Source organism: Triticum dicoccoides, chromosome 2A (assembly GCF_002162155.2).
Source record: "Triticum dicoccoides isolate Atlit2015 ecotype Zavitan chromosome 2A, WEW_v2.0, whole genome shotgun sequence".
NCBI classification, from domain to species: Eukaryota; Viridiplantae; Streptophyta; class Magnoliopsida; order Poales; family Poaceae; genus Triticum; species Triticum dicoccoides.
This window is the reverse complement of record NC_041382.1, coordinates 242744346-242769077: the sequence shown is the minus strand read 5'-3', so window position 1 is coordinate 242769077 and position 24732 is coordinate 242744346. Positions and strand designations below refer to the sequence as shown.

The following is a 24732-nucleotide window of genomic DNA, read 5'->3' as shown; positions in this document are numbered from 1 at the left end:
ATATAGATGATGACATTCTTACTGCTATTTTGGTTATTGTATTTTCTGAAATGACATGTTTCAGTTAATTATATTCCGTTGTGTGATGACATTCCTTCTCCGTATTGTATTTCTTGTTGCCTGTACTAGATACGAACGATATGCATTTTTGTTACTAGATTTTTTTTCCTTAATAGAAGTATTCTTTCTTTCTCATGTTAGGCAATCTTAGTGAAATTGGTCAAGAATGGATAAGAGTGGGATGGGGATTACGATGAGATGCTCAATCTTAGTGACCATGATGAGGTTCAACCTGATGATGTTCAAGAGGAGATCGACCTAGATGATTATGATGAGATGCTCGAGTTCTTAGGTCCCAAACGACTAGAGATGTTGATGACATGCCAAGTGACGACATTGAAGAGCATGAAGGTGTGTAGCTCTAAAATCTATGTATATAGACTGTTAGTTAAATGGATGATAGCCAAGTAACTATTTTCCATGTTTAGACCATGAGTTGGATCAAGAAACGAAGGGGAAGAAGGAAAAAAAGCACTAGAATGCACAATGTGTATGATCTCTGGTATAACTTGCCCCTTTATCTCTCGATGACTTGTAGTATAACTTTCCCCTTTATCTAATACATCACCCTTACACTCTCCATTTACACTTGCTTGAAAGCAGATGTACTATGTTGTGGATGACAAACTGAAGGATTGGCTAATGGGAAGCGATGTGATGTATCGCATGGCCATACAAGCATGTGAGGTTTTGTTCTTATGATTGAACTTAACAATTACTATCATGGTTGATTGCTTAAGAAGCTTTCGTTCTATGTATGCAGTTGGAAGTGGAAAAGTCCATGACGAAAGCAGGAATGCGACCACAAGAAAGCTGAGGTAATATGCATGTTTCTTTGAGATCGAATCTTATTCTAGCATGCTAGCTGGGTCGTTGAGGTAGAGTGGTAGGCGACATAATCATATTTTGTTTTTATGTTTGTATGTTTCCAAGAAATTTCATGCACTCGACTCTGTACAGTACTGAAGTTTACAAAATAAAAATATTTCATAGAGTAACTACTGTGCTGAAATCTTTTACGTCATTCCTGGAGACTCAGTACAAATGTTTATCTTAGTAAAAAAGGAAAGATTCAAACTGAGCATGTTTTGCCTATTTGAACATGAAAGATTTTTGACTGTGAGTTAGAACTCAGTGTTAAACTCTACTATACAGTACAGAATTTCAGACTTGTTTTGGCGTATAAAACTGATCCTCATACCAGTTTTGGCTTGCTAGTCTGCTAGAGGGTATATTCTCTTCAATGAACTCTATTAAAAACAAGCTAAGATGCATGAGATAGACAGAGAAATCTGTAAGCAATGGTTATTTCATGAGTTTCTTTTTCCCTATGATATAGAGAAACCAATAACCAATGGCCTGCCCCTGCCTATTTGTATAGAGGGTTGCCTATTTGTACTACTATACGATGTATAGTACAGAGTTTTGCCTACTTGTATACTACTATGCTGTTTATAGTACATACTTTTGCCTATTTGTACACAGTTTTAACTATTTGTTCAATATAGTACTGTATAGAGTTTTGCCTATTTGTTGAGTTTAACTCGGTGCAAAAAAAGATTCGAACTCAGAGTACTACATTAACTCCAGAGATACATGTTTAACTCAGGTTTAGTCATAGCTTTCACTAGTAAGTTGTATTTTTTTAGACTAAGCAGCTTTTGCAAGTTCATTGTACAGCTTTTTGTTTTGCTTATTTGCACATGAAGATTTGTTTATGTGTACTTCAAACAAATCTTTCTTGATCTATTGATGTAACTTTGCTTGATGTGATGATGAGATGCTGCACATTTAGAAGAGTTGTATTTATGCCGATGAGTTAAAAACTGAAGCATGTCAAAATCTTTAATGTGCTAATTTAAAATCTGAAACAAGAGCTCCATTTTGAGTTTTCTATTTGTTGCATATTTCCCTAGAGAGTTGATGGAGCTTTGGAAGATCTTCAATCTGCTAAAGAGTTGGGATATTTGGAAGATCTTCAAGCTAGTGAAGATTTGGTAGACCTATAATTAAGTTCGTAGAGTGATTATGACACTTGCTCTGCTCATTTTGCTGGTTGTTAAGCCAGTATATGCTCATTTTGCTTGTGTGACACACCCTAGAAACATATGTACTCCTTTTGTGGCACACATTTAGAAACATGATGTATTGTACCTTTTGTGGCGCGACCAACTTATACATATGGTTGTTATGTTAATTTATCGAATCAACTTTAAGGTTCTGGGTGAGGGCTACATTCTACTCTGATTGAAGTGTATAGATGAGACATGTTACTTTGAGTGAAATGTGTGTATAAATCGTGTGGTATGTACTGATGGTTTGAACAGAATGAATGGATATTACATAAGGGATGCCTAAAAAATAGGAAGTGAAATCTATGTGCTGGCGTAAGAACTGCCAGGAAAATGAGCTTCTGCAGGCAGCAAGACTGCCGATAATTGATGTTACACATGCCTTGACCAATCTGTCGGGAGAAAGTGGACTGCCGGCAAATAGATGGGTACCGGCAATGCAACTGCCGGGAAAAAATTATCTGCCGGGAGAAGTAATCCCCGGCAGCCGTTCTCGTGGCGGTTCTATCTGCCGGGAGAAAACTTGTCCCGGCAGTTTGTCTGCCCTATAAAGTGCTTTCCCCCGGCAGTTTTTTTGTCCCTACATCAGTGTTGTGGTGTAGTGTGATAAAGGACAGCATGTACTTACAAGAACAATGCAGAGCTAAAAAACATTGGCATTGGATATATTCTACACTAATGTAACCATTCATACAGATCAGATAATTTGGAGCGAACAATTGATAAGCAAGCTATCATGCATACTACTGTCACATAATGAACCAGGTATGTATGCAAGTACAGTGATACAGGACAACAGGTACTAACAAGAGCAAAGCAGCGGGTAGCATATTTGCGATATCCTGTCGTTCTTGTCAAACCGGAATTCTTTTTCGAGCAGATTTCCTGCAAAAAAGATCCGTAAGGCACATGCAAAAAATTAGAAGTTCAAATTTTCATGTGATTTCATAGATAGTACCTCATCCTGGGAATGAGACCAGTGCATAAAAAGGTTTTTCCATTCAATGTCTTCTAAATTTAGCACATGAGACTTCACCGGAAATTCATTTATAGACTTGCCATCAAAGTGTGATTTCCTCAGGTAACACCGATACTGTTGCAATGCTTCCTTGAAAAGCACAAGCAAGCTTTGCTCGTCATGACTATCCAGATTGACCCTCGCCTAGTTACAACAATGTAATGTAAATCATTCATGTGTTCAATCAGCAGAAAACAGGAAAATAATAACCATGAATAATAGCACTTACACGTAAGTTGGACAGGAAGATTTGAAAATGGTGTTTGTCTTCACAATAATCTTCCCATGATGGGAATATATGCACATAGTCCCTAACAACATTGAAAGCATTGTCTTTTAAACTAGGAATAAATGGAATGGGGTTCCAATCTGCAGGAATTGGCCGTCTCTGCAGTTGGGATAGGTCTTCTGCGAATGGACTTGTTGTACTTTTTGCTGGAGTGGGATTTTTCTATGGTACAGCTAGTGCTAATGCCGATTCAAAATGGGATATTTTTGTTTTAACCTAGCAACTGCTCCGCACATGGTTCAACTAAATGAGTGTGTGCGATCCATGTTAGAAAGCATACGTCAATCGTAGCGGACCATCGGTGATACGCAACAGATCGCAAACAATTTGCAGCGCTACTACGTGTGTGTAGGGTCTCCGGAACCGTTTGTTATATCGCGTTATCACACATGAGAACTCGAAGTAAACCGTGCCCAATGTAAAATACAATCCCAGTCGTAATTTTTTCAGGAAACGTGTGGGATCCCAAACGAAAAGCACACGTCACTCTTGCCGCAACTGGCGCTGATACACAAAAAATCACAAACGGTCTACAAAACTTGTATGTGTGCGAAGGGGCTCTTGAACCATTTGTGATAGAACATTATCGCATACGGTAATTGTTGGTAAACATGTGCGATGGAGTCTTGCATGGAAGACGGGTTACACAGAAAACTCATGTGTGATGGGGCACAAATCGCACACAGTTCATATGTTGGCCTGTGTGCCTTACATACTGTTTCCCAAACGGTTCATCATGACACACCGTTTGGTTTCACTACGTCATTAGAAATGTTTAATCACCGATCCCACAAGTGCGAAAGAATTTAGTGTGTGCTGCATCGCACACGATTACATTTTGGAAGGCCTTTGGATCATTGCTCCATGTCCCCGACGGTTTATGGGTCATGTGGGAAGAACCCCTATGGCCTACATTCACTTGGCGACGGTCCCAAATGCCGTCGAGGAAAGGGGTTAAAACCGTTTGTATAGCACCGAGCGTACCAGTGCATTTTGCTTATTTAGACTTCAGACAAGTTATCTATGCAGATTAAAAGGATAATCCCTCCGTACTAGTGCATTATCTGATATATTAACTCAAGTACTAGGCACGGACAAACGGGGCTCAATTCTGTGCTCATCCTGGTGTAGTACTCCTATTAGTACAAGGCAATGGAGTTGACGGGTGACCTTGGGTAGCAGCGACTGAGGGAAATGAACCGTGCTCGGCATGGTAGGTAACGTTGTCTAGTTACTAAAGCATCCCTCCATTGTTCATCGGTAGTGATGATGGACTGGGGACATGAGGGGAATTTCCCAGGGCTGGAATTCTGGCTGCTAGATATTTTGACTTGAAACGCAGAGGCTCGACTGGTTGGGATTGGCTAATGCGCGTACCACGCACGCCACCAGAAGTACACGAGCCCGGGTTTTTTTAGGATCAACACGAGCCAGGGTCTGGTTGGTACGCCGTTGGGTGTTACCATTCGAGAATCCGAAAATAATCTTTTAAATTGCTGATGAATCTATATGTATTACAATTCTCGTATTTTCCTTGCAAATAGTAATATCAACGTGGTAAATGATTTATGACGAGTTCTTGAATTAGAGTGAGTTTGTGATATAGTGATCTCAACGTGTATTTCACATTTCATGGTATCCCTAGTGAGTTTTTCATTGCAAATTCAAATTTAAAAGATGAACGGTATGGTGGTGATAAAACTTTGTATGTATCAAGCATATAACCACACACACACACGAATACAACAATAATGCAGTAAGTATAGTGCATCTGATTTTCCAAACCATGCATGTATGACACGAATTCAAAAATACTCCCTCTGTTCCTAAATACTTGTCTTTTAGAGATTTCAACAAGTGACTACATATAGAGCAAAATGAGTGAATCTACACACTAAAATATTTCTAATCCGTATGTGGCAGTCCATTTGAAATCTCTAAAAAGACTAATATTTAGGAACAAAGGGAGTAAAATGTAAGACATGCATGGTCCACAATTCAATATTTAAAATCAACAGGAAACGAAAACATGAATATTAAGTCTAGTACTACATACAAGCAAATGTTGTGTTTACGCGGAGCTATGTATAATGTAGGGGGTTAACCCCTCGACCTTAGATAAAATTGTGAAGCTCTATGTAGGATTGTTTAGATTATATTATTTGAACATTATATTTGTCCCACCCTCCCGAACAATGATTCGTTGTGCACCCCCTCCACGGGAAAATATCATGTGCCCCCACACCTTAGATGCTATATGCCGATATGAGTTGCTTGGAGCTTGTAGATCTGAGATATAGCATCTCACTGTATGTCTTAATATTTTTTATAGGAAACCTTAATGAGTTTGAGAATTGCACACAATTTGTACAAAAACTACTCGGATGCCCTTGGATCCCATATCCAACGACCTTGAAGATCGTATCACCGTAGCATCTAAGATGAAGGAGGACCTCATATTCTCTTGTATGTAAGAATATCATGTGCTACCACATGTTAGATGCTTTGGTGATACCAGCTCTTTGGAGCCGTTGGATCTGTGATCCAACAACTCCTCGGTTGTTTGAATGTTTTTTGCAAAAAAGCCCCCAAAGAGTTCGGCCACTGCTTACAAGCACAAAGATTGCTCAGATGCCATTGGATCTCAGATCGAATGACCTCGAAGCTCGTATCACTGTAGCATCCAAGCTGCGAGACCACATGATGTTTTCTCGCACGGGAGAGTATGAGGTACTCCCGCACCATAGATTCTATGGTGATATGAATTCCCGGAGATCTAACGGCTCACAGTAGGTGGTTTCAATGTTTTTGCAATATACGCCTAAGAGAGTTTGGGAATTGCGTAGAAAGTACAAGTACTACGCATGTGGCATGTGACCACACATCATACGACCTAGATACTTGTATCACCGTAGCGGCCAATTCAGCTACAGGGAGCACCTAATATGAGCAACTGGGAGCCATTGGATCCAAGATGCAGCGGCAAACACGAGGCCTGAATGTTTTATTTGCAAACAAAAACCTTGGAGAGTTTCGAAATTGCACATAATTACAAAGACTACTCCCAAGCCATTGGATCTCAGTTCCAACGACGTAAAAACTCGTATCACCATAGCATCTAAGACGCGGGGTGGATGTGATATTCTATGCTGCTGTCAGTTTTGTTCCTAAACTTGCAAAATATGTGTAACTCGTCCCATTACTTGTCTAACTGCGCAAAGTGTTTGTTCAAAAAAACATCCTACACTGAAATATTGGAACAACACACGGGGTCATTGGTCAAATTTGGACCTAAAACTAACAAATCTGAAAGACGGGATTCAAACTGGCAACCTGGACTACAAAGCGTAAGTCGATATTCTGAAACAACAACGATTGTTGGATTTGTCCCATAACTTGATTTTATATAGTAATACGTTGAGTATAGTAGAGGGAGTGGTTTGTTAACACGTGCATGACCGTTGAATCACTTACTGCTGGGTCCCAGGTATGCGATCTCTCTCTCCTCTCCATCGTCTAACCATTAGACGCACGGGCACACACGAAGAGCGGCGCTAGCGTGCCTTGATGTTATTATAACTAAAAAAGCTTGGAAAATAGAAGAATCGACTAGAACAAGAGACGTTGTGGCTGGTCGAGACGGAGCCAACCACACCTATCCTCCATGCCACATTAGCATGATGAAGCTATGTGTCTAGTGGGGTGTTTTTGACCGACTGGCTGGGCCCAAGGTTGAACCATAGGTAGTACGTCTAATACACTATATTTTTACACACACATTTTCCTCCTGCCGAGACGTGGCACACACTATCGCGTGGTTTCGGTGTCCTCCCGGGTGGTGCACGCATATTTTCTTCCTTGCCGTGACGTGGGACGCCCGACCGCTCGTTGTCTGGGTCCTCCTTGGCCGTAGCACCGAAGCAAGTAAATGAGTCATCAAATCACGAAAGACCACCTTCCCAGCCGAGTACACCAATGAAGCACAATGGCTAGCTAGTTTGGCTAGTACGACCGATTAGCTAGGTTGCCGCCACATTTCTTTTTTCACCCCTTTTCTATCTCCTTGCCGGTAGGTAAATTTAAATATGGACCCCAGTGTTGCTCTGGTCTTTGGGTGCGGCAGGCGCGGTCGGATTTTTAATTTTTTGATTGACGGGAGCAGGTGTGGTAGGAATTTTAATTTTTTTGATTGACGGGAGCAGGCATGGCAGCAATTAGTCACAATGACTCCGCTTGTAAAACCCACTGCTCCCTGATGTGAAAAGTCGTCGACTGGTGTTTTCCCATGGTGAAAACCAAAAGATTCACCCCACTCCTCGGCTGGCTCCGTCCACATTCTCGCTAGATTTCATTGCCTTTCAGTCGTTTGGCCCCCTTTGCTACCTCTCCCCATTGCTTCTACCTGGTTCCATGGCGGCGCACAAGATCATGGAGTCTGAGGTGAGGCGCCTCACACAGGAGCTCCAGGCCAATGATGCGGAGCTCAGGGCCAAGGACGTGGAGCTCTGTGTGCTCAAGGAGGAGAAGAGTGCCATGCTCCTCCTTTATGTGCGGGAGTTCAAGGAGCTTCAAAAGCGGCAGGCGTCCACCACAAAGATGCTCAAGGCGTTGGCAGCGTTGCTGCAGCGGGAGATACGATAGGCGGTCAGGCCAGCCGGCTGGAGCGCGAGCGGGCCAATCGTGACGAGGTTCGGGATCGCCTCAGCCACTTGGTGGACCATGTTTCCATGCACGTGTTGCGGCTGCATGATGCCTACCGTCATGCCAGCGCGACTATGCCTAGCATCGGGCTAAACCCATTCGACCACCCCGTCGACTAAAACGAGCTACGACTTCCTGACCTGGTCTCCTTCTTCACCTATATCTCTGAGGAGCTGAGCCATCTCCGCCCGATGGTGGGGCCGGAGCTGGACAAGGAGGGGTTGCAGGCTGCCGTCACTGTTGCCAGGCGAATCCTCTCAGGGCTCCATCACCGAAATCCATTCGTGCCATTGGACATCGTCTTTGACGAGCTGGCTCCCATCGACTAGGAGCTGGCCCTACGGGCGATGGCACCCTGTATGGCCAACATTGTGCGCCTCGAGATGCAGAGGGACTTCGGTGGTGTTTAGGTGTCCTCTGTATGGGCATGTCCATGTCTCAGTGCAACATGACCGTTGGATCAAACTCAGACAGTGCAGATCACTCACTGTAGCACAAAGCATGTGGGTGTGTATGGTTGCATTCTCATCTCAATATAGAGTAGTTGTTCCCTCTTCATGCATGCTCATGTCAGCACCCCTCTTGATGCATGCTTCTTCGTGCATGCTCATCTCAGCACCCCTATTGATCCATGCTCCTAGTGTATTTGTGTTAACCTACTAGTGTGGACTCATACACCCTTCATGCACTCTACCAAACACCCAAAAGTGGGTCAAGAAGGGAACTTTTCCTACCATCCCATGCATCCTTCATACACCCTTCCTAACACTGATTGATGCTTCATATGGTTCATATTCCATGGAGTACTATAGCACTATACTCTCCGTGTGCTGTAGAACTTGTTCTGTTAACATTGATCTCACTGTTCATTCTCGACGGGACAATCAAAAAAGGGGTACTATGTTACATTACTGTTCATATAGTTGACAAGCGCACAACATCATTTGTTATCGTCATATCTTACTACACTAGCAACAATATTTTGTAGTACCGACGTATGAACCACTGCACATGCCTAGTAGTAGGAGCACTGTGTAAGTTCAAGTGGTTGTCGTGTTTCGCACTCCTCCATCATAAGAATTTAAACGCTTGCTGCAATCATTTTTTCCTACAGAAATAGTAGATACGCTCTACCATGCAGATCCTCCTCGACGGTCATCGGGAAGCTTGCTACTCACTTTCGTCGACGCGTGGGACAGTGTCAGGACCCCGACTCAATGCCACATCGATCTAGCATGTAACACCTCATATCACTTTGCGGCCTCACGCACGGTATTCCCACGGGTGTCGCCTTACCTTTGCCCGGGACCGTTTGCGCCTTTTGGCACACGTATATGATAGTGTCGCTAGCATCCATATGATAAGGAGCCCGGGCTGACATGGCTAGTCGTAAACCCTAAGTGGCACTAACTTACAGGGACAGGCATCCATGACCCAGCATCGAACGTGTCGGTCATCAGCGAGTGAATCCAGGCTGTAGCACTGGGCTAACAGGACTCCGGTGAACCGGGCTATAGCGGGCTAACAGGACTCCGGTATTCATCGCGTGACATTTCCCCGAAGGGACAGACACGGGAACGAAGAAGGACACATGCCGGCCAGCCTAAGTGTTCCGGAGCAGTAGCAAGCTACCATGGCTCGGTGGAAACACTAGGAGACATTTCCCGGTAAGAGAGGCTACTAAAGATAAACAACTAGATAGCCAGATCCCACACATACCAAGCATTTCAATAACATACACACAATATGCTCGATATGTGCAAATACAACATGGCATCACAACATGACTCTATGACTCAAGTATTTATTCAATAGGCTCTGAGGAGCGAGATATTACAAACATGAGTCTCATGACCCAACATTCAGAGCATACAAATCGAAGCACAAGCGGAAGCTATCATGTCTGAGTACAGACATCTATAAATGAAAAGGGCTGAGAAGCCTGACTATCTACCAGATCCTGCCGGGGGCACAAGATCGTAGCTGAGGTAACAAGCTAAACGTCGAAGACCATACGGAACTACTAGCGAGACTGAGGTCTCTCTGCAAAAACATAAAATAGGCAAACGTGAGTACAAATGTACCCAGCAAGACTTACATCAGAACTAACTACATATGCATCATTTTCAACAAGGGGATGGTGGGGTTTAACTGCAGCAAGCCAGCTTTGACTCGGTGGCTATCCTGAACTACGACTGCAAGTAACTCTTTTGAGGTGGCGCACACGAGTCCACATGTTCACCATATCAATACACCACTATGGATCCGCTCCCGTCTCCCTACGAGAACGCCATCCATAGCACTCACGCTTATCTTGCGTATTTTAGAGTATCCACTTTCACTTGTCTATGAACTGATATAAGCAACCCAGAAGTCCTTTTCCGCGGACACGGCTATTCGAATAGATGATGTTAACCCTGCAGGGGTGTACTTCTTCACACACGCTCTCACCACTTACCGCCGTTTACACGACATGTGCTCGACAACCTTCAAGCGGAAGCCCAACGTGGGTGTCGGCCACGGCCTGCCTAAACACTCAAGTCTCTAGTCCAGGTTTATCGCCTATTCGGGTTCCATCCATGAGGAGATCCGGCCGGAGTTTCGCTCACAGCCCCAAACGATGTGAACAGGGTTCCCGAGACACCAAACGGGCACCCGGTACACCGTGCCACGTGCCTACTGCATCACAGCCCACCCCTACGGTCAGCGCTGCGCACGGCCTCCAGCATACTACAAACACCAGAAACTACTTGCAACTCCTGGACAGAGGACAAGGGTGATCAAGAAGCCGAGAGGGTCCATTGGTTTCGGGCCCAATGCATGGTAGTAGCTGAATCATGGATCACAAACACAGAACTCAGTTCCTGAGGACGGCTGCAATGAGACAACCCACCATGTACTCCTACATGGCCTCTCACCGCTACCTTTACCAAATCGTATTCACACACTTAGCTCACACACAGTAGGACATGTTCACACACCTCTGATTCATCCCCGATGAATCAGACCTGACTCAACTCTAAGCAGTAGCAGGCATGACAAACAAGCAAGAATGAGTAGGCACAACAGGGCTCAAACAACTCCTACTCATGCTAGTGGGTTTCATCTATTTACTGTGGAATGACAGGTCATGCAAAGGATAAAGGGGTTCAGCTACCGCAGCAAGTAACAGTTGAATCGTTGTTCTCTTAATGCAGTAAAAGAGAGCAGGGCGAGAGAGTAGGATTGTATCGGAATGAACAAGGGGGTTTTGCTTGCCTGGCACTTCTGAAGATAACATTGAGTCTTCATTAGTGTCAACGATCACAACGTCGGGACATCGTCTACCGGGAGGGAACAGATACCGGCAACAAAGAAGAAATACAATCAATGCAATGCACAATATGATGCATGCTCATGACATGGCAATATGAATGTGTTTTGAGCTAATGCAACTAGCAACAGATTAAATGAAGTTGGTTTGAATACAAGATTCAAATTCAAACTCCATATGTGATTATTCAAATGCCATTTAATTGATTTGTGCTAAACAGAAGCTATAAGTTGTTCTAACATGCATGAAAATGGTACAGATGGATTCCTTGAATTTTTCTGATAATTTTTCATATATAAATTATTTAATTTGGAGTTACGGTTGAATTTCTATGATTTATTGAAGTTTAGGGCATTTTCTGGAATTCCTGAATAAAAAATAAATCCAGAAAACCTATTACTGCGTCAGCATGACTTCACAGTGACGTCAGCAAGTCAACGGCGTTGTCCAGGTCAAATCTGACCTGTGGGACCCACATGTCAGCTGCACAGTGATTTAACAGAGTTTAGTTAACTTAACTAAATTGTTAGCCGGGTTAATTAAACGGTAGGGCCCAGGTGTCAGTGGCCCTAGGCCTGGGTTAGCGGGGTGGTTAGGCCCTAATGACCGGCCACGTCGGATTCGCCGGCGGTTGGACGACGACGACGACCCAGAGCGGCAGTGGTTCACCGGAGTTACGCCAGAGGCGACGGATCGACGCGCCAAGGGCACCAGGAGGTAGCCCGTGCCCGTGCGCATCTAGAAGGACCAACGGGAGGTGCGGGGGTGGCCAGGGTTCGCCGGAATGGAGCTCGCGGCGGCGCCGGCGTTCGGGTGAACTAGGTTTCGGGGTTAGGGAGCACGACAGGAGGCAAAGAGGGGTGTTACGACCTCCTGGGGTTGCACTGAGCACGACCGCGTGCTCGGTTGCAGCTCTAGCTAACGGTGGCTACGGTGGCGACATGGCTGGCGGCAAGCAAGCTCCGGCTCCGGTGGGATCGAGGCTACAGGGCGCAATCGAGGCGGGGAAGAGAGAGGGGAGGCATAGGAGCTCACAGTGAGTTCGAAGAGCAGGTCGGCGTGCTCGGGGGGATGGCGGAGAGGATGAATCGGACGGCGGCATCCGGCGGCCGTGGTCGGGAAGAAACGCCGCGGCATCGTCTTGGGGCATCCGGGCTTCGGTGGGTCGACGTAGAGGGGCTTAGGGTCCGGGCTGAGCTCGGATACGCAGAGAGGGAGTGAGGAAGTGGCTGTGGCCGTGGTGGTTGCGAGCGACATCGGCGGTGACTCTCGGGTGAGAGAGGGAGAGATCCAGGTAAGGGGGTGAGAGCGCGGGAGAGTGAGGGAGAGAGGCAGGGAGGTGCGTGGCGCTCGGGGAAGGTGTCCAGAGCGCCGAGGAAGGAGAGCGGCAAGCAGGAGGTGGCCGAGGCAGCGTCGGCGCCCGTCGGCCACGCGCGCTGCCTACTGGCGCGGGGAAGACGACAGGAGGGGAGCCCCTGGTGGGCTGGGCTGGCTTCTGCAGCAGGTCGCACAGGTAGGCGCCAGGTAGATCTTCTGCTCTCTCTCTCTTATTTCTATTTAATTCTGTTTTTCTATTTTCTGTAGTTTGTTTTGATTTGATTTAAAAATATCAAGTCATTTTATAAAATCCTGGAAACAATTATGGGTGCTTTCTGAATTATTTCAGTGAACCTTAACAATTTCCAACATTTATTTGAACATTTAAATTATTTATAGTATTTAAATGCCCAAGGTCAAATACAATAGGATTTAATTCAAAAATCCAGAATGGCCTAGAAATATATGCATCATTGTTGGCAGGGGTTTTCACCTTTAACAAAAATAATGAACTTTCCTAAAGGGCATTCTGGGTTTATTGAAAATATTTTTATTTTGATCCTAATTGCATGTCAGGACCCCGACTCGATGCCACATAGGTCTAGCATGTAACACCTCATATCACTTTGCGGCCTCACGCACGGTATTCCCACGGGTGTCGCCTTACCTTTGCCCGGGACCGTTTGCGCCTTTTGGCACACGTATATGATAGTGTCGCTAGTACCCATATGATAAGGAGCCCGGGCTGACATGGCTAGTTGTAAACCCAAAGTGGCACAGACTTACAGGGACAGGCATCCATGACCCAGCAACGAACGTGTCGGTCATCAGCAAGTGGGTCCGGGCTGTAGCACTGGGCTAGCAGGACTCCGGTAAACCGGGCTGTAGCGGGGTAACAGGACTCCGGTACTCAATGCGTGACATTTCCCCGAAGGGACAGACACAGGAACGAAGAAGGACACATGCCGGCCAGCCTAAGTGTTCCAGAGCAGTAGCAAGCTACCATGGCTCAGTGGTAACACTAGGAGACATTTCCCGGTAAGAGAGGCTACTAAGGATAAACAACTAGATAGTCAGATCCCACACATACCAAGCATTTCAATCATACACACAATAGGCTCGATATGTGCAAATACAACAAGGCATCACAACATGACTCTATGACACAAGTACTTTATTTAAGGCTCAGAGAGCCATACATAACATACACAAAGGTACGGGTCACATGACCCAGCATTCAAGTCATACAGTCATACAAACCAGCAGCGGAAGTAACTTGTCTGAGTACAGACAACTAGTAAAATAAAAGAGGCTTGGAAAGCCTAGCTATAATACGTGGTCCTTCACAAGCTCAGGATCACCACCTGGGCCTTAGCCTACTCATTGATGTCAACGTCTACGAAGAACCCATCAGAAGGGGTTGCAGCGTCTTCTGTAAAATGTAAATTATAGCAACATGAGTACAAAGGTACTCAGCAAGACTTACATCAGATCCTACATACATGCACATTATCAAGAAGGGTTGGTGGAGTTATTGCAGCAAGCCAGCTTTGACTCTTGGCTAGACTATCCTACGAGACTCCAACTTGAAATGGTTTTGCGTACACGAGTCCACTACTCACCACTTCAATACACTACCGAGGATCCACCTCCGTCTTCCTACGGAAGAGCCATCCTCGGCACTCACACTTATCTTGAGGCTTTTAGTAGTTTCCATTTACTTGTCTATGAACTGTATAGGCAACCAAGTAGTCCTTTACTGCGGACGCGGCTATTCGAATAGATCATGATAACCCTGCAGGGGTGTACTTCTTCATACACGCTCTCACCACTTACCGTCGTTTACACGACATGTACTCGGCAACCTTCAAGCGGAAGCCCAACGTGGGTGTTGGCCACGACCTACCTAATCACCTAAGTCTCTAGTCCAGGTTTATCGCCTATTCGGGTTCCATCCATGAGGAGATCCGGCCGAGGTTTCGCTCACAGCCCCAAACGATGTGAACAGGGTTCCCGAGATACCTAACGGGTATTCGGTACACCGTGCCATGTACCTACTGCATCACAGCCCACCCCTACGGTCAGCGCTGTCCACGGCCTCCAGTAGGCTACAAACACCAGAAACTACTTGCAACTCCTGGACAGAGAACTAGGGTGAATAAGAAGTCGAGAGGGTCCATTGGTTTCGGGCCCAATGCATGGTAGTAGCTGAATCTTAAATCACACATACAGATCTCAGTGCTTAAGGTCGGCTTCAATGAAACAACCCACCATGTACTCCTACATGGCCTCTCATCGATACCTTTACCAAATCATGTTCACCACACCACTTTCATTACCGACATAATCATTTCACTCTAGTCCATCACCCAGATGAACCAGACCTGACACGACTCTAAGCATAGCAGGCATAGCAAGGTAGGAACAACACATACATATGGCTCAAACAACTCCTACACATGCTAGTGGGTTTCATCTAGTTACTGTGACAATGACAGGTCATGCAGAGGAAATGGGTTCAACTACCGTAACACACAGCAGTTTGAAACGCGTTGTCTTAATGCAGTAAAAGAGAGCAGGAGCGAGAACATGGGATTGTATCGATATGATCAAATGGTTGGTTGCTTGCCTGATGATTCGATGCACTGATACGGTTCTTCGTTAGGGTAATCACGGTACTCCTCGGAGGCAGATCCTGCCGCAAAGAACACCGATACACAACCATCACCAAACAATGTGCAACAATATGATGCATGCATGAAACATGGCAATATGAGTGTGTTGGGCTAATGCAACTAAGACCAGAAGGGTTTGAACCAATTTGAATCAAAGATTCAAATTTCAAACTCAAACATGGTCCTTTAAAGTGTTTTTCCTTGTTCTGCATTAAACATCAAGTTAACTTGTTTAGTCATGCATGAAAACAGTACAGATGGATAGATTGGATTTTTCTGATCATTTTTCATATATAATTTGTCTGATTTGGAGTTACAGAATAAAAGTTATGAATTTTTGAAGTTTAAACTATATTCTAGAATTTCCTATATTAGATTAAATCCAGAAAATCAATTACTGCGTCAGCCTGATGTCAGTGTGACATCAGCAGGTCAACGGGACACGTCCGGGTCAAACCTGACAGTGGGTCCCGCGTGTCAGTGTGATTAATTAAACTAAAATTAATTTAAACTAATCCTAATTAGTTAACAGGGCTGGGCCCCACCTGTCATTGACTCAGGGGAGTCAACCAGGGCCCACCCGTGGTCAAACCCGGGTCGGCTGCACCAGCGTTTAGCCGCCGGCGAGCCCGACGCGGCGGCGTAAGTGGTTTTGGCCGTTTCGGCCACCAAATGGGTCGTGGAGACCACCGGAGTGGAGCTGAGGACGAGCTGCAGCTCTTGGTGGAGTCCGTTGGGGTCGGGGTGGCCGGAGTTGGCGTCGGCGACGACTTTGGCGGCCACCGGAGTTCGGCCGAGGGTGAACTTTACGCTAGAGGGGTCGGTGAGGTGCGGGGAGTAGCTAGTTAGGTGCTACGTGACGCGGTGAGCATGATGGACACCAGTTTGTGGCCGGAGGGTGACCGGGAGCACGTCGGCGACGAGCTCCATGGTGGTGGGTGCGATTGAGCTCCGGGAGGTCGCTACACGGCTCGGGAGCAAGAAAAGAAGAGAGGGGAAGATGGCTAAGCTCACGGGGAGTTCGACGAAGCCCTTGGTGCGGCCGGGGACGGACCGGAGCGACGACGGCGTTGAAGGGGATCTCCGGCGACGGCGGTTCGGGCGAGGTCGTTGCGGTGGACTCGGGCGTTGCGAGCGCTCGGGGCTCGGCTTGCTCGATGAAGTGGACAGCGGCGGAGCTCCTGGACACGACGAGAGGACGCACGGGCGGCGGGGAGCGCGGCTACGACGTGGGCACGGTGGCGGTAGCGTCGGCCATGGCTGGGGGGGCACGAGGGGGAGGAGCTGGAGAGGAAAGGGGGTGTCTGGGGGTTTCGGGGGAGAGAGGGAGGGCGATCCACGACGTCACCGGGCGAGGGGAGCGGCGAGGCGGCGAGCAGGTGCGTGGCGTGCGCTGCGGTCGCCGTCGGGCACCTGCCTGCCTGCCTGGCCGGCAAGCAGCTCGCTGGAGCGGCGCTGGGCTGGGCCGGCAGGTGGGCCGGGTGCTGGCGCCAGGTAAGTTTTTCTATTTTTCTCTATTTTCTGTTTTTCTAATACTTCTGCAACTTTGTTGAATTAATAAAAATACTTAGGCAACTCCTAAAATCACCAAACTACTCCTGGTCCATAGTTGGATTATTTCCAACATGAAACATTTTAGTTTGGAGATATTTGAGCATTTAAATATTTTATATAATTTTAAATGCCCAAATTCAAATATTTATGATTTAATTCACAAACCCTAAGATGGCCTAGGAAAATGTGCATCACTTTTGGCAGAGGTTCTGAACCAAGACAAAAATGATGGGCATTTTAGAAGGGCATTTCAGGTTCATTGAAAAAGTTTTTAGTAAACCCTAGTTGGTTTCAGAGGGGGCTGGGGGTTCTGTCATCCCCATTTCAGGTTTCTGATGAAAGAGTAAATATGATGCAACACTCTAATGCATGAACTAGCTAGGGTGTGACAACTCACCCCCACTCAAAAGAATCTCGTCCCGAGATTTGGGTTCTTCCGGAAAGAAGGCGGGGTACTCCAGTCGAAGACGATCCTCCCTTTCCCAAGTTGCTTCATCCTCAGAATGATGCGACCATTGAACTTTGAGAAACTTGATATTATGACGTCGAGTGGTACGCTCGGCCTGATCGAGGATGCAAATGGGGTACTCTCGATATGTGAGATTATCTTGGAGATCAAGCGTTTCGTGGTCCACTCCACGGATAGGATCCGAGAAGCAACGCCTGAGTTGAGAAACGTGGAAGACATCGTGGACTCTGGAGAGGTGCGGAGGTAGTTCCAACTAGTAGGCAACTTCTCCTCGTTTAGCGAGGATACGGAAAGGTCCAATGTAACGAGGAGCCAATTTGCCCTTGATACCGAAATGATGGGTTCCCTTCAGAGGAGTAACCCGAAGGTAAGCTTTCTCGTCAACCTCGAAAGTCATAGCCTTATGTTTTCGGTCATACTGACTCTTTTGACGAGATTGGGCTGTTTTCAACTTTTCACGAACGATGCGAACTTGCTCTTCTGCTTCCTGAATCATATCCAGGCCAAAGAATTGTCTTTCCCCGGTTTCTGACCAGTTAAGGGGTGTTCGACACCGTCGTCCATAGAGAACTTCAAAAGGGGCTTTACCCAAGCTAGATTGATAGCTATTGTTATAAGCAAATTCGGCAAATGGAAGGCATTTCTCCCACTCCATTCCGAATGAGATAACAGAGGCTCGAAGCATGTCTTCTAGGATCTGGTTGACGCGTTCCACTTGACCACTTGATTGAGGGTGGAAGGCGGTGCTAAAAGAGAGACGGGTTCCCATAGCATTTTGGAAACTTTCCCAAAATCGAGAGGTGAAAAGACTTCCTCGATCCGAGTTAATTTCCAAAGGAACACCATGGAGAGACACTATTCGGGAGATGTATAAGTCTGCCAATTGACTAGCGGTTATACTCTCACGAACAGGTAAGAAATGGGCTACTTTGGAAAGACGATCGACAACGACGAAGATAGCATTATTCCCTCTCTTGGTCCTGGGAAAACCGGTAATGAAATCCATACCAATTTTATCCCATTTCACTTCAGGAATAGCTAGGGGTTGAAGGGTGCCAGCAGGCCGTTGATGCTCTGCTTTTACACGATGGTAGACGTCGCAATTAGCAATATACTGAGCAATTTCTCTCTTCATTCTAGTCCACCAGAACCTCTGGCGTAGGTCCTGATACATCTTGGTACTACCGGGGTGAATGGTGAGAGGAGATTCATGAGCTTCCTTAAGGATCAATCGCCTCAGGTTTCGCACTTTGGGAACCACTAGTCGATTCCCGAAGTACACGACCCCTTGACCATCAATGGAGAAACAATTCGCAACTCCTTTCTTGATGTTTCTCCTGATGCGGGAAATTCCCGGATCTACCTTCTGTGCTTTGATGATCTGATCCGTAAGGGTAGGTTTCGCCACCAAGGTGGAAAGAAAACCTTGAGGAACAATGTGAAGGTTAAGCTTCCGAAATTCCTCATGGAGAAGCGGTTGACTTTGTTGTAACATCAGGTTGTTACAATAAGATTTACGACTTAGCGCATCAGCCATGACGTTGGCTTTCCCTGGGGTGTAAGTTATTCCTAAGTCGAAATCTGTGATCAACTCGACCCAACGTCTTTGCCTGAGATTCAAATCCGGTTGGGTGAAGATGTACTTCAGACTTTGGTGATCAGTGAATATTTCGCAGCGATTACCAAGGAGGTAATGTCGCCAGGTTTTAAGTGCATAGACTACGGCTGCAAGCTCTAGATCATGAGTAGGATAATTCTCCTCATGTGGGTGCAATTGCCGTGAAGCGTAAGCAATTACATGTCGATCTTGCATGAGAATGCAACCTAGTCCTTGTCGCGAGGCGTCGCAGTAGATAACAAAGTCCTTAGAGAAGTCTGGCGGTACCAGTACGGGAGCAGAAGTCAGGCGTCTTTTCAGTTCCTAAAAGCTGTGCTCACATTGTGGAGTCCATTCGAACTTTTTATCTTTCTTGAGGAGTTCGGTTAGAGGTTTAGCAACTTTGGAGAAATTTTTGACAAAGCGACGGCAATAGCTCGCTAAGCCCAGAAAACTCCGAACTTGCTTGACCGATTCAGGTGGAGTCCAATTAAGGACGGCTTGAACTCGCTCAGGGTTAACAGCAATACCTTTACCAGATATTACATGACCCAGATAGGTCACTTCTGACAACCAAAATTCACATTTAGAAAACTTGGCATAAAGGCGATGCTCTTGAAGTTTCTTCAACACTAGCCTTAGATGTTCGGCATGTTCTTCCTCGTTCTTGGAGTAGATGAGTATATCATCAAGGTAAACCACGACGAGTTTATCCAAATACTCCATGAAGATTGAATTCATCAATCGAGAAAAAGTGGCTGGAGCGTTGGTTAAACCGAAGGACATGACGGTGTACTCATATTGGCCATAACGAGTAACAAAGGCCGTTTTAGGAATGTCCCCGTTCCTGATTTTGATTTGATGGTAGCCCAACCTCAAATCCATTTTGGAGAAGATTGAGGATCCAGCGAGCTGATCATACAGGTCGTTGATCCTGGGGAGCGGATATTTGTTCTTGATTGTGACCAAATTGACAGGTCGATAATCTACAACCATCCGGTCCGTACCATCCTTCTTCTTGACGAAGAGGACGGGGCAAGCCCACGGAGATGAACTAGGTCGGATGAAACCCTTTTCCAAGGACTCATCGAGTTGTTTCTTAAGCTCGGCTAGTTCTAGTGGTGCCATCTTATAGGGTCTTCTAGCGATCGGGACGGTTCCTGGAATAAGGTCTATTACGAACTCAACATCCCTGTCAGGTGGAACACCTGGCAATTCCTCTGGGAAGACATCCGGGAAGTCACGGACTACCGGGACGTCCTCAAGGTCTGGCAAAGGGCTGGCGTTAAGAGAATATAACTGTCGCTTGGCTATTCGGGTCAAGACATTGACTATCTTCCCCGAGGGATGGGTGAGTTGAATAGTCCTAGAGAAGCAATCAACTTGGGCATGATGAGCTGACATCCAGTCCATACCCAAGATGATATTAATATCCGAAGATTTAAGGGCTATCGAAGATGCGAGAAAAACAAGTCTGTCGACTTGGATTTCGTTTCCATGGCTTACTCTAGAAGTTTGCCATTTGGATCCCGGAGTTTGAATTACCATAGAGGATGGCATGTCACAGAATGCGGTGTTATGCAGACGAGCATAGCTCTCGGATATAAATGAATGAGATGCTCCTGTATCGAAAAGAACAGATGCCGGGTGGCAATTAACAAGGAGCGTACCGAGAACGACGTTGGGATCCTCTTGAGCTTCTTCGGCAGAGATACAGTTGACATGGCCACGTGTAGCGGTGGCCAGCTTGGCATGGAACACTTTTCCTGTCGGCTTGCCACGGCCAACAGTTTTAGCAGATTGGTTGGGGTTGGTCTGGGGACACTCGCGCATATAGTGGCTAGATTCCCCACACTTAAAGCAAGTCACAGAACTGGTACGTGGAGGAGCATTGTTGGTTGGACCACCATAGGGCTTGGCTGGTGCAGACTGTTGAACGGGGCGAGGCGCCTGGAAGGATGGCCTCGGTGTGAACCTGGGTGGCAGGGCAGTGTTGGGCACCCACACGCGGCGCTTCTGAGGACCAGCACCGGATGAGGAACCCACGTCACGGCCATGCTTGCGTGTTGCGTCATAATCAGTCTGACCAGTCTCAGCACTGATGGCCTTGTTAACAAGCTTCTGAAAAGATGTGCACTCATGCAGACGGAGGTCGCGGCGAAGCTCAGGACTAAGTCCCTTACGGAACCTTGCTTGCTTCTTAGCATCAGTAGAAACTTCCTCAGTTGCATATCATGCGAGGTTACCAAACTCCCTGCTGTAAGCATCCACAGAGAGTCGGCCTTGGGTGAAACTGCAAAATTCCTCACGTTTACGGTCCATGAGACCCTCCGGAATGTGATGTTCACGGAAAGCCTCGCTGAATTCAGCCCAAGTAGTGACATGGCCCGCTGGGCGCATAGCTCCATAATTCTCCCACCATAGACTGGCGGGGCCTTCAAGATGATATGCAGCAAAGGTGACCTTGTCAGCCTCGGCTACTAGCGCGGAGCGCAGTTTGTGAGAAATACTGCGAAGCCAGTCATCAGCGTCGAGAGGCTCGACGGAGTGGTGGAACGTGGGTGGATGTAACTTGATGAAATCACTGAGTGACACCACGTTAGTCCTCTGATGGTGTGCTGTGTTCTGTTCAATACGCTCCAACAAACGGTTGGTGTCCCGCTTGTTTCTTTCGGCTTCCATCATAACCTCGGCTAGGGAAGGAGGATGAGGCAGATTTGCGTTCCTGACTTCACTGCCTTCGGCCTGCTCTTGAGGAGCAGGGTTATTGCGCGTGTTGACCATCCTAGGTAAACAAGACAATGATTTAGTCAGAATGATAAGATTCCGACATAGAATACAGAATGTAAGGAGTAACTCGGAATGCAAGATGATCATCCGTATGACATGGTAGATACAGAAACTGCTTCTTTATTCCATCGTCATACACACCATACAAGGTTTAGTACAAGACCAAACAAGGTACTATTACGGTGAAAAGAGGATTACATCTCATCGGAGGCATCCCAAGATCCTATACATTATTTTTCTACACCTCCGGAAGGCGGTACAAACTAGGTCATATCCCACGAGTCACGCAGGACGATAGACGACACAGCTAGTACGAACTAGTGATACTACCACTAACTCAGACCGATCCGTAGTAGTCCTCGTAGAAGTCACCTCCATAGCCTGGAAGCTCAACATGATCATCCGGGAACAGACGATCCCGCGGAGCTTGAGGACCATAGGGGCTAGGATGAGGTCTTGGACCAACAGACGGTGGCCTGCGGGGACCGCGAGGTGGGGTGATGCCTCCTACATCACGCCAACCCATCACGTCTGGCAAAGCAGATCGCACAGGATAGAGATCGCGCATATCCGAATATCCAGCTTGCACCGCCGATGCAAACCGAGTCAACGTGGCCCAATGGTCAGCACGGGTATTGAAGAGCTCTAGCCTCAAGGCCCGATTTTCATGGTCCTTATCCTCGAGCATCTCAGCAGTTGTGCGAGTCCGTGAATCCTCCTGAGTGGGGTCAGCATAGATAGCCTGAAGATACCCTTGTGCTCCCGGAAGTGATCCTGGCATATACCGGAAATCAGAGTCCCGAAATAGACTAGACCTGACTCGCATGATGGTCATCATAGAGTAGGCGGCGTCCTGCACAGCCATCTCAATAGTAACCCCGAGTCCATAGGAGCAGTGAAGGGGCTCGGTGGATCCAGGATAAGATGGAAATATCCTGACAGTGCAGAGATACTGGCTTTGATTAAAGTCTCGAAATTGCTCTTCGACCGTGTACTCGGGATACCAACGGTATCCAGCCTCAGTCATTACCCTGACCAACATGGTGGTATGGTCGGGTACATCTAGGCATCGAGTCAGGCGAACCACTTGATTGAGGTCGCGAGTGGCCATCTGAAAGCACAACCATAATGCAAAGGCATTAGAATTTCTAGCAAAATTTCGGCAGCATAACAGCTGTAAATCCTCAAGAAGGATTTTGAGACATTTGACAAGGGATTTCATACACACTCAACATCATCATATCAAAGTTCTGAGTCCATCCTAACAACATAATGTGGTAGTAGAACTGAACTAGACTTGTATCCATCAAACCTATAAGGTACTACTGATTAGTAACACGTGAACCTGATAGAGAGAATAGATCCTAATTCCTTAACCCCCGGTGGAAGAATAGACTGACTCAGATCAGAATGTCATAAGATAAAGGAGTAAAAAGAGCCTTACGTTCCAACCCACAAACAATTCCCCTACATATAACTAAAGAATTTCTAGACTCAACATCGACCAGTTTGGCTTGGAGAACCTACAGGCAGTCCGGCTCTGATACCAACGCTGTCAGGACCCCGACTAGATGCCACATAGGTCTAGCATGTAACACCTCATATCACTTTGCGGCCTCACGCACGGTATTCCCACGGGTGTCGCCTTACCTTTGCCCGGGACCGTTTGCGCCTTTTGGCACACGTATATGATAGTGTCGCTAGTACCCATATGATAAGGAGCCCGGGCTGACATGGCTAGTCGTAAACCCAAAGTGGCACAGACTTACAGGGATAGGCATCCATGACCCAGCAACGAACGTGTCGGTCATCAGCAAGTGGGTCCGGGCTGTAGCACTGGGCTAGCAGGACTCCAGTAAACCGGGCTGTAGCGGGCTAACAGGACTCCGGTACTCAATGCGTGACATTTCCCCGAAGGGACAGACACAGGAACGAAGAAGGACACATGCCGGCCAGCCTAAGTGTTCCAGAGCAGTAGCAAGCTACCATGGCTCAGTGGTAACACTAGGAGACATTTCCCGGTAAGAGAGGCTACTAAGGATAAACAACTAGATAGTCAGATCCCACACATACCAAGCATTTCAATCATACACACAATAGGCTCGATATGTGCAAATACAACAAGGCATCACAACATGACTCTATGACACAAGTACTTTATTTAAGGCTCAGAGAGCCATACATAACATACACAAAGGTACGGGTCACACGACCCAGCATTCAAGTCATACAGTCATACAAACCAGCAGCGGAAGTAACTTGTCTGAGTACAGACAACTAGTAAAATAAAAGAGGCTTGGAAAGCCTAGCTATAATACGTGGTCCTTCACAAGCTCAGGATCACCACCTGGGCCTTAGCCTACTCATTGATGTCAACGTCTACGAAGAACCCATCAGAAGGGGTTGCAGCGTCTTCTGTAAAATGTAAATTATAGCAACATGAGTACAAAGGTACTCAGCAAGACTTACATCAGATCCTACATACATGCACATTATCAAGAAGGGTTGGTGGAGTTATTGCAGCAAGCCAGCTTTGACTCTTGGCTAGACTATCCTACGAGACTCCAACTTGAAATGGTTTTGCGTACACGAGTCCACTACTCACCACTTCAATACACTACCGAGGATCCACCTCCGTCTTCCTACGGAAGAGCCATCCTCGGCACTCACACTTATCTTGAGGCTTTTAGTAGTTTCCATTTACTTGTCTATGAACTGTATAGGCAACCAAGTAGTCCTTTACTGCGGACGCGGCTATTCGAATAGATCATGATAACCCTGCAGGGGTGTACTTCTTCATACACGCTCTCACCACTTACCGTCGTTTACACGACATGTACTCGGCAACCTTCAAGCGGAAGCCCAACGTGGGTGTTG

The 24732-nt window shown here is 46.5% G+C and overlaps 1 long non-coding RNA gene across 1 annotated transcript; it reads left to right on the top strand.

Annotated features, from left to right (window-relative positions):
• The first annotated feature begins 210 nt into the window (after nt 1–210).
• On the top strand, nt 211–527 carry LOC119359317. Its single transcript, XR_005172459.1, has 2 exons — nt 211–411; nt 489–527. It is a non-coding gene; the product is annotated as an uncharacterized LOC119359317 (long non-coding RNA).
• Nucleotides 528–24732: the final 24205 nt, after the last annotated feature.